At 42.3% G+C, this 19,667-nt stretch overlaps 1 protein-coding gene across 2 annotated transcripts in view; it reads left to right on the forward strand.

The window, feature by feature from the left end:
- Nucleotides 1-19,667, forward strand: part of FBXO42 (F-box protein 42) — a 107,321-nt gene that overhangs the window by 33,604 nt on the left and 54,050 nt on the right. The window lies entirely within an intron of this gene.

Raw genomic sequence — 19,667 nt, forward strand, 5'->3', positions numbered from 1 at the left:
ATGATCTTCATTGTTTGAATGTTGAGTTTTAAGCCAGCTTTTTCAGTCTCTTCTTTCACTTTCATCAAGAGGCCCTTTTCTTCTTCACTTTCTGACATAAGGGTGGTGTCATCTGCGTATCTGAGGTTATTGATATTTCTCCCTGCAGTCTTGTGTTCAGCTTGTGCTTCACTCAGTCCGGCATTTCTCATGATGTACTCTGCATATAAGTTAAATAAGCAGGGTGACAATGTACAGCCTTGACGTACTCCTTTCCCAGTTGAACCAGTCCGTTGTTCCATGTCCTGTTCTGTTGCTTCTTGACCTGCAAACAGGTTTCTCAGGAAGCGGGTGAGGTGGTCTGGTATTCCCATCTCTTTAAGAATTTTCTAGTTTGTTGTGATCCACATAGTCATGGCTTTAGCATAGTCCATGGAGCAGAAGTAGATGTTTTTCTGGAATTATCTTGCTTTTTGTGTGATCCCACGGATGTTGGCAGTTTGATCTCTGGTTCCTCTGCCTTTTCTAAATCCAGCTTGAATATCTGGAAGTTCTTGGCTCACGTATTGTTGAAGCCTGGCTTGGAGAATTTTGAGCATTACTGTGCTAGCGTGTGAGATGAGTACAACTGTGTGGTCATTTGAGCATTCTTTGGCATTGCCTTTCTTTGGGATTGGATGAAAACTGGCCTTTTCCAGTCCTGTGGCCACTGCTGAGTTTTCCAAGTTTGCTGGCATATTGAATGTAGCACTTTGACAGCATCATCTTTCAGGATTTGAAATAGCTCCGCTGGAATTCCATCACCTCCACTAGGTTTGTTTGTAGTGATGCTTCCTAAGGCCACTTGTCCTTGCATTCCAGGATGTCTGGCTCTAGGTGAGTGATCACACCATTGTGCTTATCTGGGTCGTGAAGATCTTTTTTGTATAGTTCTTCTTTGTATTCCTGCCACCTCTTCTTAATATCTTCTGCTGGGTCCCTACCATTTCTGTCCTTTATTATGCCAGTCTGCATGAAATGTTCCCTTGGTATCTCTAATTTTCTTGAAGAGATGTCTAGTCTTTCCATTCTACTATTTTCCTCTATTTCTTTGCATTGATCGCTGAGAAAGGCTTTCTTATCTCTCCTTGCTATTCTTTGAAACTGCATTCAGATGGATATATTTTTTCTTTTCTCCTTTGTTTTCAGCTTATCTTCTTTTTTCAGCTATTTGTAAGGCCTCCTCAGACAACCATTTGTCTTTTTGTATTTCTTCTTGGGGATGATTTTGGTCACCACCTCCTGTACAATGTCACGAACCTTCGTCCATAGTTCTTCAGGCACTCTGTCTACCTTGAATCTATTTGTCACTTCCACTGTATAATTGTAAGGGATTTGATTTAGGTCATACCTGAGTGGTCTAGTGGTTTTCCCTACTTTCTTCAATTTAAGCCTGAATTTAGCAATAAGGAGTTCATGATCTGAGCCACAGTCAGCTCCCAGTCTTGTTTTTGCTGACTGTATAGAGCTTCTCCATCTTTGGCTGCAACGAATATAATCAATCTGATGTTGGTGTTGAGCATCTGGTGATGTCCATGTGGAGAGTCTTCTCTTATGTTGCTGGAAGAGGGTGTTTGCTATGACCAGTGTGTTCTCTTGGCAAAACTCTGTTAGCCTTTGCCCTGCTTCATTTTGTACTCCAAGGCCAAACTTGCCTGTTACTCCAGGTATCTCTTGAGTACTTACTTTTGCATCTCTTCCTAACTTTTATTAATTTCCAGTTTATCCTTTCAGTATTTCTTTTTGCAAAAATAAACATCTACGTATAGTCTTTCTCTATCCTTTCTTACATAGAAGGTTGCCATATTATGTACACTGTTCAGAAGTTCTTTTCACTTAACATATCTTGGAGATCATGCTTGGAACAGAGGTAGTGCCTAATTATTTCCACAGCTTCATTTTGCGAATGTGCCAAATTTGTTCAACTAGCTACTTAAAAATACACATATTTCTCTGTGTTGGTCCTGCTGGGTCTTAGTTGTGGCTGCCTGCAGGATGGTTAGTTGCAGTGCGCAAACTCTTAGTTGGGGCTTGTGGAATCTAGTTCCCCAGCCAGGGATTGAACCCAGGCCCCCTAAATTGGGAGAGCAGAGTCTTAACCATTGGACCACCAGGGAGGTCCCAACTAGTCACTTTCTGATGGTCATCAGTAAGTAATGCTTTACTGCTGATCTTTTAAAAATAAACTTTGGTGGGAATTCTCTGTGGTCTAGTGGTTAGAGCTCAACGCTTTCACTGCTGAGGGCCTAGATTCAGTCCCTGGTCAAGGTAAAGATCCCGCAGGCCACGTGGCATGGGCGAAAAAAAGACCACCTCACTACTTAAAACAGATGTTGGTATGTGCGTGTATGTGTTAGAAGGAGCTTTGAGCCGATACAGGTTCTGTTTTGCCACTAAATACATGACCTGTTTTTGGACTTCAAGTTTTCCTCATATGTAAAATAAAGGTTAAGTTGCTCCATAATCTGTAAGGTTGCCTGCTGTAATATGTTATTTTTTTCTGAAAGTTTTATTAGCCATAATTTAAAGCTGTCAGTAAAGTATATAAGGCATAGGAAGAGTATGGATGAGAGCATCAGGTTAGGTTTTAGAAGTACTACCGAGGGTTTTCTGGACTTGAGTCTGCTCGGGTGCTTGTTAAATTAAGATTCCTGGACCCATCCCTGCTTTCTGAAACAGTCTCTAGGAAATGTACCTACTAGGTGATTTTTTTTTAGTGATCAAGCAAGCTTGTGAAACAAGCGTTACTGCGAGTGCGTATGCTATTGTCCTTTAGTTTCCTGAGGATAGGGAGTAGTCGGGACATTATTTACCCTTCATGAATTCCTTTGCTCTGACCACCACCAGAAAAAATATAAGTGGAAATGAAAATTTCCTTCTCTTACAGCATCTTGTCAAAATGCATTATGGTCTCTGAAGAATATTTTTGTATCAGTGAGGAAGCTGGCTCTGTATGCAAACTGAGAGGCTTGATCGGGATGCCGTGCGGTTGCATAGCGCTTTGAATTCTGCTGCCTGAAATGCTTCACCATGCTTCTCCTTTACTCACATTTAGTAAATTCTTTCTTAGAGACTTCAGAACATGTTAGGTTCCAATTCTTGTTCCTTTATTTTTCTTTTTGAACAGAGCTGGCTAATTGTGGACAGATTAATTTATCTGGGCCTCATTACCCTCATCTATAAAACATAACTGATAATATGCCCCTTACAGAATTGAGGTAGGGTTAAATGAGATGGCTTCCCTAATAGCTTAGTTGGTAAAGAATCTGCCTGCAGTGCAGGAGATCCTGGTGCGATTCCTGGGTTGGGAAGATCCCCTGGAGAAGGGAAAGGCTACCCACTCCAGGATTATGGCCTGCAGAATTCCATGGGCTGTGTAGTCCAGGGGGTCAAAAAGAGTGGGACACGACTGAGCGACTTTCAGTTTAGCGACATGGTGCTTGGCACATACTCCCAGTACCTTCTGATTCCCTTTCCTCTTAGCTGATCTTCACATCAGCTACATTTTAATGATTTCTTGAGTGTCGGTACTCAGTGTCCATGGACTGACAACGTTGGCATCACCAGGGTTAGAGTGCAGAAGGTCAGGTCAACTCCAGGCCTGCTGATTCTCTGCCTGTAGTTTGAGATCCACTTTAAAATTTGAAAAGCATTGGAACCTTAAGAGATTTCCAGAGAGATTTCCTCTTTCTTTTTGTCTGGGTTCCTGATGACTTCATTCTTTGTATCTTTGGCAGTTTGGTTTTGCTGTACGCTATTAGCTGAAACTATTTTAGATCAATATGGAGACACATGATCAGAATAAAAATCTACCTGCAGAATTATTTACATTATTATTGTTCAGTAGTTTTTTTTTTTTTTTTAATAGTGTGAGAAATTCAGTAGACTGCATAAAAATACGTGCAGTTTAAAGAATAATTATAAGCAGACACGTGTGTGACCACCATCCGGGCCAAGTGATAGCATACTGTCAGTGCTTCAGGGTACTTGAGGGCGCCCTTCTTCGATTACAGCCGTTTCCTCTCTTAGAAGTAGCTCCTGTGTGTCTTGTGGTAGTTCCCTTGCTTTTCTTGACGGTTTTACCACCCGTGTGTGCCTCTGAACAGTAGTGTGGCTTTGCCTGTTTGTTGGCTTTACGTAAATGGAATCGTGCTTTGTGTATTCTTCTGTTACCTTCGCTCCGTGTTAGAGATGTATCCATTTATCGTATAGATTCTCTTTTTAAAGTAATAAAGCCCCCCCAAAATTCTAGCAAGTTTTGAATGATTTTATCTGTAGTGTTATACCTCTGAGAAGGCAATGGCACCCCACTCCACTGCTCTTGCCTGGAAAATCCCAGGGATGGAGGAGCCTGGTGGGCTGCAGTCCACGGGCTCACAAAGAGTCGGACACGACTGAGCGACTTCACTTTCACTTCTCACTTCCATGCATCGGAGAAGGAAATGGCACCCCACTCCAGCGTTCTTACCTGGAGAATCCCAGGGATGGTGGAGCCTGGTGGGCTGCCGTGTATGGGGTCGCACAGAGTCGGACACGACTTAGCAGCAGCAGCAGCAGCAGTATTGGGTTAACACAGACATTGTAGCTTTCTAATGCTTGAATTTCCCTTGTGTCTTTCCCATCCTTTGACATTTAGCCTCTCTGCACCTTTATGTTTAAAGAATATTTTATCTCCACTGTTGGCTGAGCAGCTGTGCTTGCACGTGTGTTTGTGGTTCAGGGTCACAGTATAGACACCGAACGCATCGCAGTCGCTACATGCACTTCACGTCTGTCGGCAGTCTGTTAGGCCGAGGCGTGTGGCGTACCTCCTCACACACAGGACCCAGTCCTCCTCTTGTTCCCCATTCTTTGTGCTGCTGTTGTCATGCATTTTATTTGTATGTGTTGTGAACCTGACAATATATCATGTACTCTTTAAACACGTACCTTTCAGGGAAGTTGTTAAAGTGAGAAAGCAAAAGTCTGTTATCTTTACCCGTATATCTGTTGTGTCCTGTGCTCTTCATTTATTAGTATCTGTATGTTCAGATCTCTAATTGGTATCTCTCTTCCACCTGAAGGACTTCCTTAACGTTTCTTGTCCTGCAGGTGTACTAGTGTTATTTCCACCTTGCCTGTTGGAACATGTTTCTATTTTATATTCAGGGTATTACCATGTGTATAGAATCCCAAGTTCGTTATTTCTCTCCCAGCCCTTTGAGGACGTCACTCGGCTGACTTCTGGCTTTTGTAGTTGCCGGCGGTCACCCCCAGTCACTGGTTTTCAGCAGTTTGATTGTGATGTGCTTTTTGGTCTGGTTCTATCATGGTGTGTGTGCTTTATTCTACCTGGTTTGTTTAGATTCTTGGAACCCTGGGTTTATAGTTTTCATCAAATTTGGAAAAATTTTCAGCATTTGAAAAAAGAATCTTTACCTGGCTCATTTTCTGTTTTCTACCAGGACTCCAGTTCCAAGTGTGTTAGACTGTCTGGTGTTGTTGCACATGTGAGTGAGGCTGTGTTAGATTTTTTCTCTGTGTGTTTCCTTTGGGATCGTCTGTGTTGCTCATGTCTTAAAGTTTCACCTGTTCTTTCCTTCTCCCTTCTACGATCTGCTGTTAATCATCTGCCCTGACATTTTCTTGTTAAATGTTTTTCATTTCTGAAAGTTTTTTTGTTTTCATTTTAAATATCTTCTCTCTATTATAGTCATGCTTCCCTTCAGTTGCTCGAGTTTAATAGTGGTATACTTCCCTCTCTCTGGCTGTGTGGGGTGGTCTTTGCCGCCTGCCCCTCTCTCTCGCTGGGGCGAGCAGGGCTGCTGTCTGCTGCGGTGCGGAGGCTTCTCTTGCAGAGCGCGGGCTCTGGGCGCACAGGCGTCAGTGTGGCAGTGTGCAGTCTCAGCGGTTGTCACGCACAAGCTCAGTCGCTCCCCCGCACGTGGGATCCTCCCAGGCCAGGGGTCAAACCCGTGCCCTGAATTGGCAGGAGGATTCTTATCCACTGCTCCACCAAGGAAGTCTTACTTCTTTGTTAAAAAGTGTTTATTAGTTTTAATTCTGGTTGCACTGGGTCTTCGTTGCTGCATGCTGGCTTTCTCGAGTTGTGGTGAGTGGGGTGTAAGCTTCTCACTGCGGTGACTTCTCTTGTTGCAGGACACAAGCTCCGAGGCACGTGGGCTTCAGTAGTTGTGGCTCGTGGGCTTAGTTGATCCCACAGCACGTGGGAGCTTCCTGAACCGGGTATGGAACTGGTGTCCCTTGCGTTGCATGACAGATTCTTAACTAGTGGAACACCAGGGAAGCCCTAGATAGATACATATTTTTTAATGTGGACCATTTTTAAAGCCTTTATTGAATTTGTTACAATATTGCTTGTCTTTTTTTTTGCCGGGGGCGGAGGGCTGCGAGGCACGTGGGCTGTTAGCTTCCTAGTTAGGGACAGAACCTGCACCTCCTGCGTTGGCAGGCGGTCCTAAGCTCTGGACGCCAGGGAAGTCCCCTGCTTATCGCTGCTTTAAGGTCCTTGTAGTCGTCTTCCATGCACCATTTCAGGGTTTTTCCTATTGACTGAATTTTCTCTTAGCATGGGTCTTTTTGGTGGGTGGGGGAGTTTTCTTGGCACATCTAGTCATTTTTGGTTGGGTGTTGGATAAGTGTTTGGCTTTTGCTGTCTTTCTTTAAAGAGTGTTTTGGCAGACAGTTAAGTTGCTGGCTGATCAGTTTCATCTTTTTCAGGTCTGATTTTAGGTCTTGTGAAGGAAAGTTATGACCAACCTAGATAGCATATTCAAAAGCAGAGACATTACTTTGCCAACAAAGGTCCATCTAGTCAAGGCTATGGGTTTTCCTGTGGTCATGTATGGATGTGAGAGTTGGACTGTGAAAAAAGCTGAGCGCCAAAGAATTGATGCTTTTGAACTGTGGTGTTGGAGAAGACTCTTGAGAGTCCCTTGGACTGCAAGGAGATCCAACCAGTCCATTCTGAAGCAGATCAGCCCTGGGATTTCTTTGGAAGGAATGATGCTGAAGCTGAAACTCCAGTACTTTGGCCACCTCATGCGAAGAGTTGACTCATTGGAAAAGACTGATGCTGGGAGGGATTGGGGGCAGGAGGAGAAGGGGACGACAGAGGATGAGATGGCTGGATGGCATCACTGACTCGATGGACGTGAGTCTCGGTGAACTCCGGGAGCTGGTGATGGACAGGGAGGCCTGGCGTGCTGCGATTCATGGGGTCGTGAAGAGTTGGACACGACTGAGCAACTGAACTGAACTGAAGGTGGATCTCGTCCTCAATTCAGGGACAGTTTAGCCCTATCCCTGGGGTGAGCTCCTTGGGGTCTCCACTGAGTATTCCAGGTGATTACCAAGGACTGTCCAGTCTGACTTGGTGGAACTTGAGTGTCTAATGCTTCTGAGCTGTGGGAACTGTCCATATTACAACTTCCTTGTAATTCTTTCCCTGATTTTGTGGAGTTTCACCATTATGTGAAAGATTTAGGAGGACTAAGCAAAGATTTAGGAGGATACGAGACATTTCTGGAGTTCTTTTTTTGTGTGACTTCTTTCCTTTCTGGAATTCTGCCCCACGTGGTCCAGCCTCTTCAGCATCCTTGAACTCTGCTGTCTGTCTCCTCAACTCAGAGAAACCGCTGGCTCTTTGCGCTCCCCGTCACTTTTACTGAGGTACAAAAATTGCCTTCAGGCAGAAGGCCTCAGCATTTCTTGAGCATGATCTAGAGCCATGATTCAGTTAACATTTTAGAAGAAGTGCTTCACGGTCAGCTCTGCTACGTCCCATTGTATCACTCCTGAGCTGCGGTCTCCGGTGGGCTCGCAGACTGAGCTCTAGGTTCAGGTGGTATTTATTGCCTGATCTCTCCCATTAGGATGTTTTCCATCAGTCTTTTATAGAATAGCTTTTAGCTTTATATATTATAAAAATATTATTGATTTATTGATATAAATGACTGATTATAAATTATTAGAGTTTACAAAGTGGTGATTTTCTGTCATTCCTTCTTCATCTAGGTAGAATTCCTCCCAAAGTTCTTTGCTGTGTTAACTATTTGGTTATGGTTAGTATAGGAAAGGCAGGAAAAGAACTTGATTCTTTCCCTTGGATAAGTTTTAGTAATGATGAGTTAATCCCTTAGCAGCCTCTCCTGATGACCAGTGAATTTTCTTTGGTGTCATTTGAACTGACAAATGTTAGTATATTTGATACATTTACATCCATAATAGTTTTCTTAGGGTTTCGTGGTTGTTGCTTTTAGGGGTGTGCGGTGCCTTCACGTTGGGTCCATGCCCTTCTGATACGCCTGCTGTTGTCCGCAGTGGCCTCTTTGCTTGGGGCACAAGAAGGTGCTGCAGGCTCTTCTCGTGTCTTTCGTGCCCCACTTGGAGGAACAGCCATTCTTGAAGGAGACCTACTTCAGTTTAGTGGAAATATACCGTGTAGAGACCACAGTCCAGGTGCTCGGGTGCTCGTTGCTCCTGAGACGTCACTGTTTGTGTTCTGAATCTTTTTCAGTGAACCAGGCTAGGAAATACTTTCTTTTAAGAGGAGAAAAAATGAGTTCCTACTGATACTTTTGATTTATATTTATAATTGCAGGAGTTTTATTTTATCTCTTTAATTTTATATTTGTATCTGTTTTTGTTTTTTGTTTTGGTTTTAGCTTTTAATGGAGTAAACATAATTATTTATTTGCTTTACACTGTACCTGTGGTATTAAAAAAGGACAATGGCAATATTGTTACTATAAGTAAGACTACTGAATACAGCTTTTTTTATGGATTTTTTTTTTGTACTTAAAAAATATAACACACAAATGATGTGTAGTAAGAAATACTGCTTTTTAAAGCTACTTGAACTAATTTCTATCTCTGTGGTGTTATGCCACCTATTTGCTGTACAGTTAGGTATGACTGTGTTTTTCAAATATTTCTTCCTTGATAATTTCTCAAGATCACTGTTTTCCATCCTGAAACTCTCTGTGATATATTTACTTTCTTCCGGAGAAGTTTAGTGTTAATGCGCCTGTTTGTCTGTTTAGCTCATCTTTATGTACTCTCCATTTAATATATTTCCTTTTTGAAGTATTGATTATGGTTTGCAGTTTAAAAGAAGTAACGGAAGTATATAACTCCTAACAAACTAAGGATTGTCTTTCTTTTGTATGATACTGTTATTGTGTGGCTGGGAACTCTATTAGTGTATGTCAGTTTGATTTTAAAATTTGTAAACTGATCTGAAGTAGTAATGTGAAGCAATTAAATTGCGGGTATTAGGTAGTGGCACCCCACTCCAGTACTCCTGCCTGGAGAATCCCAGGGACGGGGGAGCCTGGTGGGCTTCTGTCTGTGGGGTCACACACAGGCGGACACGACTGAAGCGACTTGGCAGCAGCAGCGGCAGTTTTATAGTACATTCTTACTTATAGATTTCTTTGAAGGATTATTTAGAAACTAATACAGCATTGGAAATCAACTATATTTGAATAAAATTTTTTTGAAAAGAATATTTCAAAGTCAGCTGTTGTTCCTAGTGGCTCAGTGGTAAAGAATCCACCTGCCAATGCAGGAGACAAAGGTTAGATACCTGGTCCAGAAAGATCCCAGATCCCTCAGAGCAGCTAAGTCCGTGCGCCACAGCTGTTGAGCCTGTGCTCTCGAGCCTGAAGCCTGCAAGGCCTTGAGCCTCTGCTCCCCGAGAAGAGGAGCCACTGCAGTGGGGAGCCCAGCCACCTGGAGCTGAGGAGCAGCCCCCGCTCGCCACCACTGGAGAGAAGCTCGTGCAGCAGCCAAGACCAGCACAGCCGGAAAATGTATGGAAAGAAGTAAATAAGGTTATTTTTTAAAAAGTCAGCTGTTTAGAAAAGATCATTCAGTTGACCTTTGGCTCCAAGTACAGAAGCTCACCATCGCATATTTCTTTTTACCTGGAATTTAATATTACAATCTTTTTTTGAATACATTTGTATTTTGTACAGTCTTTGCTTACTTTTACAAAAATGGTACAAAGTACTGTGTTTTGACATTTCTTGTTTTTTTTTTTTTAAAAAAAAAAAAAAACAGACAATTGATAGAGTGTGCAGAATCAGTTTCCCTGAGATTATAGCAAATTTAAAGAAAGTCAAAGATAGAAATTAATTTCCTTCACTCCATCCTTTTAAATGTGGACTCTTAAATTAGGGTGTTAAAGATTTTTAGCCACCACACTATCCCTCTGAATACGGTATGATACAACACACATAGAAGGGCGGTTGGCATTGGCAGTTTTCACTTATTCCTGGATGTTCTGTCTTAAGGCATATTTTCTGCCTAAAACCAGAATCCTGGCTGGGCACGCTGTGTCTTGATGGCTTTTGTGCTCCTGCCTTTGTCTGGGCTTTATTGGAAGTCCTAGAAACAAGACGTGAAATGTGAGTTTTAATGAGGTAAGTCATTAATGAGGAGAGTTGTAACTTGTGAAGTGGTGAAAAGTAGTAACTATCTGTATTATTTATCTAATGTTGGCTTAGGTCTTGGTGGCCACCTAACTCAACAAATATTTATACAACTCTCAGATAATCAAGATACTGTACAAAATGAATAGAAGGCCAGAAGCATACTTGATTTTTTTTTTAAATGAAGCCGAGGTTGCCGCTGTTTATTTTTATGATTTTATTTTTGGCTGCGCTGGGGCTTTCTTGCTGCCCACAAGCTTTCTTTAGTTGGGGCAGGCGGGGCTGCCCCTACTTGCCATGCGAGGTCTCCTCGCTGCAGTGGCTTCTCTGGTCGCCGAGCACGGATCCCGGGCGTCCTGCCTCAGGAGTTGCGGGGCACAGGCTTACTTGCTCCGAGGCCTGTGGGATCTTGTCGGACCAGGGATCGAACCCACACCTGCTGCATTGGCAGGCAGATTCTTAACCACTTGACCACCTGGGAAGCCCCTAATACGCTTTTAAAGCCCATTTTATGATTTTAAAATCAAATTAAAATTAACGGCTGTGTACACTGCAGGTGGGAGTGTAAATTGGAACACTTACTTTAAAAGACAGTTTGACATTATCTAGTAAATATGTGTAACCCACACCCAGCAATTTCACACCCGAATATGTACTCTAGAGAATTGTTTTTCAACCTGGGCTTGTAGCCCATTAGAATGAAGACAGTTTAGTGGCATTTGACCAACAATTTTCTTAAATGATAAATACAATAGAAAATGTCAGTGTACTTTCAGGGTATTATTTTGTGAAACCTTTTCCTAGTTACTATTTGTATATATGTGGGTGGACTGTGAGGTAAAATATATGTTCTTATTGTGGTTGCTGTCAAGAAAATTTGAAAGCCACTATTCTAGAGGAGCTATAAATGCTTGTTATTTCATAAGAAGTAACTGATTTCATTCAACAAAGATAAATTATGGCTGATTCATACAACAGGATTTTACACACCATGAATTGCAGCTGTGTCCAACACCTAAGCAATGTATGTTTTTATGTGACATCCTTATGGGGTGAAACTGTAAAGAAAAGTAGGAGATTGATAAATATAATACCATAGTGACTACTTCTGGTTGAAAGTGAAAATGTCTGTCGCTCAGCCGTGTCTGACTCTTTGCAACCCTGTGGGCTGCCCGCCAGGATCCTCTGTCCATGGGATTCTCCAGGCAGGAGTACTGGAGTGGGCTGCCATTTCCTTCTCCAGGGGATCTTCCTGACCCAGGGATCAGGACCCTGTCTCCCGCATTGCAGGTAGATTCTTTACCATCTGAGCTGCCAGGGAAGTGGCACTTCTGGGTAAGTCGGGCTGAAGGTTGAGAGGAGGCAAAGGTAAAGAGGAGAGTGAAAAAGCTGGCTTCAAAGTCAGCATTCGGAAAACTAAGACCACGACGTCCAGTCCCATCACTTCGTGGTAGATAGATGGGGAAACAAGGGAGGCAGCGACAGACTGTTTTCTTGGGCTCCAGAATCACTGCAGATGGTGATGCAGCCATGAAGTTAAAAGACGCTTGCTTCTTGGAAGAGAAGCTACGACAAACCTAGACAGCATATTAAAAAGCAAAAACATTACTTTGCCAACAGAGGTCCGTCTAGTCAAAGCTATGGTTTTTCTAGTAGTCATGTATGGATGTGGGAGTTGGACCATAAAGAAGACTCAGTGTCAAAGAATTGATGCTTTTGAACTGTGGTGTTGGAGAAGACTCTTGAGAGTCCCTTGGACTGCAAGGAGGTCCAACCAGTCCATTCTGAAGGAGATCAGCCCTGAATATTCATCGGAAGGACTGATGGCTGAAGCTGAAACTCCAATACTTTGGCCACCTGATGTGAAGAGCTGACTCATTGGAAAAGACCCTAATGCTGGCAGGGATTGGGGGCAGGAGGAGAAGGGGACGACAGAGGATAAGATGGTTGGATGGCGTCACCGACTCAATGGACATGGGTTTGAGTGAGCGCCGGGAGATGGTGAAGGACAGAGAAGCCTGGCGTGCTGCAGTCCATGGGGTCACAGAGTCGGACACGACTGAGCGACTGAACAACGACAAAAGGTTGAGCCGGGCGTCAGAGGCTTCAAAGGTCCTGCTGATGCTCTGTTTTCTGACTTAGATGTGGGCACACAGTGATTAATTTTTTAAAAAATTGTGCATCTGTGTTCTATGCAGTTTTTTAAATTGTAAATTTATGTAACAAAGTTTACCGTTTTAATACTTTTTAATAATGACACTGAGTACATTAGCACTGTTGTGTTATTCATCCCAGCATGTTCCTGTCTTCCTCTGAAACGCCATACGCGGTGAACAGTAGCTCCCTGTCTCCCCTGCCTCTGTCTCTCCTGGCAGCTGCCGCTCTCTCCAGCTGTATTGTGTTTGGCTTCTTTCACTTAGCATAGTGCCTTCTGGCTTCTCCTTGCAGCATGTGTGAGAATTCCCTCCCTGTTCAAGGTCAGTCATATTCTGTCGTGTATCTGCTGCATTCTATTTGTCCATGATCCACTGATAGGCATTTGTGTTGCTCCCACCTTTTTGCTGTTTTGAACAGTGCTGCTCTGAACATGAGTATACAGATATCGTTCAGTTCTTCTGATTTTTAAAAAATTATCCCTTCTGGAAATTTCCTAGTGGTCCAGTGGTTAGGACTCGGCGCTTCCACTGCAGGGGCCAGGGGTTGTATCCTTGGTCAGGGGACTAAGATCTTGTAAGCTGTATGGCACGGCCAAAAATGATAATAATAAAACTTTAAAAATGTGTTCCTTCCAATGAAATAGCTCTGTAGTGGATGAGTGAACTAGAAAGATGTTAGCCCTTCTTAAAACTGAAGCCATGAAGTGGTGATTGCTCTAACCATCCTTACTTGGGGGAGACTTTTGTTTTCCTTATTATTTCATAGACTTTCCTCTGGATCCTGAAGAGTTTTCCAACTTAAATCATTTTGGAATGAGGTTTGGACTTGTTCCTTTTTATTCTTTTTTTTTTAATGTAGCATAAAATAGCATCTTATGTTTTAAGCTTTAGCTTCTGTGGAAAGTTTGAAATTGTAAGTTTCCCTGCAACACCCCTAAATAACAGTAATAAGAATCGATACGTTTCATTGCCGTTTAAAGAAGAAAAGTGCCACAGTTGAGTCTTATTAAAACATAGGCCCTAAGAATTTAGTGGGGACACAGGAGCAAAGTGCTGTGAATTTACCAGCCAGTGAAGCAAAAGATCAGCTCAGCTATTTCTAAAAGAGATCAGGTTACATTCATCTTTCATGTATTCTTGCCAGTAGCCATCATTGTCTCTGTTTCTAGCATTAGGAAGTGGTTTCCCAGCATACTGGGAGTTTTAATTTAAATTAGCCTTTTAATAAATTCAGACTATATAACTTGTTTAAATTGTGGAGTGTCTTCACGAATCAAATAAGTAGTAAAATGAAATGTTCATATCACGGCATGGTAGTGAAATCGTAGTCCCAAGAATACCGGTCCAGGTTCATGTTGCCCTGAGGGTCTCTGCGTGCGTGTGTTTGTGAGGCCTCTCTTCTCTGACTGCGCCGGGGCTGCGTTGCTGCGCACAGGCTTTCTCTGGCCGTGGCGCGCAGGCGGCTCTCCTGTCTAGAGAACCCTGTGGGTCACGGGCTCTGGGGTGCGTGCGCGTCGGTAGGTGCAGTACGTGGGCTCCTGTGCTGTGTGAGCTTAGTTGCTATGGCAGGTGGAGTCTTCCCAGAGTAGGGATCGAACCTGTGTCCCCTGCATTGGCAGGTGGGTTTTTAACCACTGTACCACCAGGGAAATCCAGGTTTCCTTTCTTGGAAGTAAAACCCGTTATTCAGAAGTTATGATTTTCCAGCTTGAATTTTAAACACCTTTCTGTGAAACTGTGACAATTAGATGGTAGGACTTGTGTGTGTGTGTGTAGTTTTTTTGTTTTTGCTTTTTGGAGTTTTTTTTTTTTTTTTGCCTTATTCAGGAAAATAAAAATTTGTTGACCCTATATGAGTCCAAAAAAACTTGCTGATCTGTGAAATTCAGAGGTCTGAGAACCACTGCAATAGAACCTTTCCCCAAAAGGCTAAGAGAATCTTGGCATGCAGCTGATTTTCCCTACTCCTCCGTTGTTGTCAGAGTGAGGGTATATAACGGCAGAAAAAATCAGAACATTTTAAATATAGTAATCATTTTTTTAGGAACTGTACATTTTATCTTTTTTTTTTTTTTTAATTTCTTTGGCAGCACCCAGCAACTTGTAAGATTTTAGTTCCCCAGCCAGGGATGGAACCCATGTCTTCTGCAGTGAAAGTGCAGTCTTAACCACTGGGCCACCAGGGAGTCCTTATGCCCCACTTTTACTCTCTAGTGTCTTTTAGCTATCTGAAATCTCTAATTTTATTAGTCTTATTTAAGTTTTTGATAGGAAGTTTCTGTTCTTTGTCACAATATCTAGACGTGAACGTTTAGGTTTTGTTGTTGACTTTGAAATGAATTCCCGACACTGTGTCTGCTTATTCATTCAGCAGCCTTTTGCTGAGTGTGTATATGGATACAAGAAATGAATTGTTTGCTGTTGTGCCCTAGGGAGAAGGAGGCGGGCAGCAGTGCAGTAACCGCCGGTGTGAAGGCGGGGGGCGGGGAGGGGGGGTGGTGGCCGTGCCCTGAGCTTCACTGCAGCCTGGTGTGGTTCACTCTGGGCTAATGCAATTCACTGCTGTTACAGGGAGGCTATCTGCCTCTTCTGCATTGTCTTCCATAAAAAATTATTTTCGAGAGAAAAATAATTTCTAAGCCTAGAAAACTGCACCTTTTAATGCACCTACTCTCTAACTCTCCTCTGATTCATACTGGACTTCCGATGAAAGCCTTTTGTCTCACATCAGTGTAATAGTTAAATTATACAGTTAGAATTGTTCTGTCCTTGGTATGTTATTACTTAAAATCTAAAAATTCAAGCTCTCACAAAATACAAATTTGGGTATTAAAGTTCTGTTACACTTTTTCAGTTTATACCACATGAAACATTTTGCTGAACCTAGAATATATGGAATTTTCAGAACCTAGAATATCTTCATTGATTGAAACCGGTACATTTTCCTTAGCCATTTATACGCAGTGAAATCTGCTGGCTGCATATGAATACAGGGTGTGGCCCTGAGAACTGGCGCATTTCTGCTCTCTGATAGTCGTGAACCGCTTTCATTTAACAGCAGCCATTGCAAAGAGTGATAAGAAAGTATCCTGATGGGTACTTGGGGGAAACACTTCATTTTTCTTTTTCATTAAAAGGACTCTTAGGTAACACAGAGAGATGAATTAACCATTGAAAAAGAACCTCACTGTAGCTGATATCTGTTATTAAACTTGGAATGCTTTTTAGAAATAGCTCTCTGAATTTACTTGTCAAAATAGCTTACAGTTTGCTAATAGCAACTGTAGTTATGCCAAATTTCTCTATTTCTAGATTTCTTTTTGGTCAAAATATCAACTGTCAGGAGTTAAGGAGTCTGTAGATTATGAACTTCTGTTAATGTACATAAAGATATTAAGTAGTTTGTACTTGTGATAAAATGCCCATCACGTAAAAAATAACTTTTGCCCTTTTGTCCTAAAAGTAATTCTGTAAGTGACAAAGAACATTGGTACAGGAGACAGTAACTTAAAAATTTTTCATCTTTCCACCTTCCCCCATTTCATTCCTTGGGATGGCTCTTAACTCTAACCCTATTCTTCAAAGCCCAAAGGCTTCCTTCTGTGTAACTTCCTTCTCAAAACTAGTTGGAAGGCATCTCTTCCTTCCCTGAACTGCTAGAACTTCTTGTTTGGTACCACAGTCTATCTTGTATTGGTATTCTTTATTTGTCTTTGGCTCTTACCAAATCTCTTTGAGAGGAATTAGTGGCATATATTCTTTTTGTGACTCCCATGGGATCTAAGTCAAAGCTATGGTTTTTTCAGTAGTCATGTATGGATGAGAGTTGGACTGTAAAGAAAGCTGAGCACTGAAGAATCGATGCTTTTGAACTGTGGTGTTGGAGAAGACTCTTGCGAGTCCCTTGGACTGCAAGGAGATCCAACCAGTCCATCCTAAAGGAGATCAGTCCTGGGTGTTCATTGAAAGGACTAATGTTGAAGCTGAGACTCCAATACTTTGGCCACCTGATGCGAAGAGCTGACTCAATGGAAAAGACCCTGATGCTGGGAAAGATCGGGGGCAGGAGGAGAAGGGGATGACAGAGGATGAGAAGGTTGGATGGCATCACCAACTCAAAGGACTTGAGTTTGAGTAAGCTCCGCGAGTTGGTGATGGACAGGGAAGCCTGGTGTGCTGCGGTCCATGGGGTCGCAGAGAATCGGATACAACTGAGCGACTGAACTGAACTGGGATCTAAGTACAGTTATTTTCACGTACAGCAAATGTTCCATTGGTATTTACTGAGTGCGTGAAGTAAGGTAAAATTTATATTTTGCCAGTTTTTCTTTTGTAACTTTTTCATTTGATCTAGTACAATGATGATAATAATGGTGGAAAATAGGAAGACAGTATCATCTTAGATTGGATCATATTGTGGTCTGTAAATTTTCATTCAGCAGTATTTTATGTTTCCAAGAATAGTATTTAATCCTTAGCTAACATTAGTGTGACTGGGTGGGTAACTTCACGAGTTTCATGGTAATACCTGTGTAGGGTTGCTTCTTTGTCCTTGCAGCTGGAGAGGCCCTCATGCTGACAGATGACTCTGGGTGTTTTCCGTTCAATCCGGAATGCCTCCGTGCTTAAAGTCTCAGTGCTTTACTTTACCATCATCATTAAGTCTCTTCCTTAATTGCACTTTTTTCACCTTTTGACATGGTAAAGAATAAACTTGATTACATTTTAAATGTTCAGCTTCCTTTTAGATAAGTGAAGTATATTCTGATTTTCTTAAGAAAAGAAAGTGTGTTAACTCCAAGAGGATTGTCACATGTCTAGTTCTGTAGAAACCAAAAGTACAATTGGTCACATATTGTTCTGGGCAGTGATTGTTACATAATAACAAAGTAATCTCATTCCCATCTTTAATTTCTTTGAATCGATTTTAACTCTTCACAAGTTAATCTGTTTCCTCCAATAAGTTCAGATTAGTTTGTTGCTATCTGCTGTCTTTACAGAATCTTTATGAAGTAGGTGGGTTTGAAACTTTGATTTCTTAAAGATAGATTTTTCCTGTCTTAACTCTGTGTGACTTACCTTGGGTCACACAGCATTATAGCTAGAAACAGTAACCACATCTCTCAGTCTCAAAGACTTCAGTGCAGTTCAGGCGCTCAGTTGTGTCCGACTCTTTGTGACCCCGTGAACCGCAGCATGCCAGGCCTCCCTGTCCATCACCAACTCCCTGAGTTTGCTCAAACTTATGTCCATTGAATCAGTGATGCCATCCAACCATCTCATCCTCTGTTGTCCCCTTCTCCTCCTCCCTTCAATCTTTCCCAGCATCAGGGTCTTTTCCAATGAGTCAGCTCTTCACATCAGGTGGCCAAAGTATTGGAGCTTCAGCTTCAGCATCAGTCCTTCCAGTGAGTATTCAGGGTTGATTTCCTTTAGGATTGACTGGTTTGATCTCCTTGCAGTCCAGGGGACTCTCAAGAGTCTTCTCCAACACCACTGTTCAAAAGCATCAATTCTTTGGCACTCAGCCTTCTTTATGGTCCAACTCTCACATCCATACATGACCACTGGAAAAACTGTAGCTTTGACTCTCTGGACCTTTGTTGACAAAGTGATGTCTTTTCTTTTTAAAGGGCAAAATTCATGGAATCAGAGGGGTATATTCTCTCTGACCAATAAGCTATCTTGACAGCATCTAGTGACACATAATAAGGGTAGGATCTGCTGTTGTTCCTGAATGTGTTGATATTATTGATGTAATTTCTATTATAAAATAATGCAAAGCATGTTGTGAGTAGAAATGTCAATAAGCTTTGCCCTTATTTGAATGTCTAGTGCTTGGAAGACAAGATTCCCAGGCGGTGATCTCTGCTCTCCAGGAGCTCAGATTTTAGTAAGTTAGCTTCAGTTTGTGGTTTCTCCCAAAGACTTGGTCACTTTTCCAATGAGTCAGCTCTTCCCATCAGGTGGCCAAAGTATTAGAGCTAGAGCTTCAGCTTCAGCGCCAGTCCTTCCAATGAGTATTCAGGGTTGATTTCCTTTAGGATTAACTGGTTGGATCTCCTTGCAGTCCAGGGCACTCTCAAAGTCTTCTCCCAACACCACTGTTCAAAAGCATCAATTCTTTGGCACTCAGCCTTCTTTATGGTCCAACTCTCACATCCATACATGACTATTCGAAAAACCGTAGAAGGCCTAACACAAATGTGAAGGGCGAGGAAGATTTCTTTTAAAGACTTTCATGAAAACCATATTCAATGAGTTAATACAGTTCCATGTGAAATGTTTTGTAGGGCTTCTTTTGGCATGGAAAAATGAAGCATTGTTTCAGAATGTCTCTGCTTCCTCTGGGAGTGTGAGTAGCGGTTTCAGCACCTAGTTAGTAGTGGACGTGCAAGACTGCAGACTGGTGTTGGGCGTGTGATCGCAGAGCACTTGCATCGGAGCCCACGCCTGTGTGTTCTCCTCAGCACCTGTGCTGAAGACCAAGTTAGCAAGCATGGCCTCAGGGGTGTCGGGTTTGATCCTTTCATGGACAGTGGAATGGTTGAATGATGAGAAAGTTCAATTGAATTGAAAATTCAGTTGAGAAAATTGAATTCATTCAGGTTGAATGCTTAAAACTGGGGATTAAACAAAAATGTGAGTCCCTTTATTTAGGCTTGCTAATTGTAAACATCTATTTCTGCTTTATTGACTATGCCAAAGCCTTTGTGTGGATCACAATAAACTGTGGAAAATTCTGAAAGAGATGGGAATAGCAGACCACCTGACCTGCCTCCTGAGAAAACTGTATGAAGGTCAGAAAGCAACAGTTAGAACTGGACATGGAACAACAGACTGGTTCCAGATAGGAAAAGGAGTACATCAAGGCTGTATATTGTCACCCTGCTTATTGAACTTATATGCAGAGTACATCATGAGAAACGCTGGACTGGAAGAAGCACAAGCTGGAATCAAGATTGCTGGGAGAAATATCAATAACCTCAGCTATGCAGATGACACCACCCTTATGGCAGAAAGTGAAGAGGAACTAAAAAGCCTCTTGATGAAAGTG

This window comes from Bos indicus, chromosome 2 (assembly GCF_029378745.1).
Source record: "Bos indicus isolate NIAB-ARS_2022 breed Sahiwal x Tharparkar chromosome 2, NIAB-ARS_B.indTharparkar_mat_pri_1.0, whole genome shotgun sequence".
Classification (NCBI taxonomy): domain Eukaryota; kingdom Metazoa; phylum Chordata; class Mammalia; order Artiodactyla; family Bovidae; genus Bos; species Bos indicus.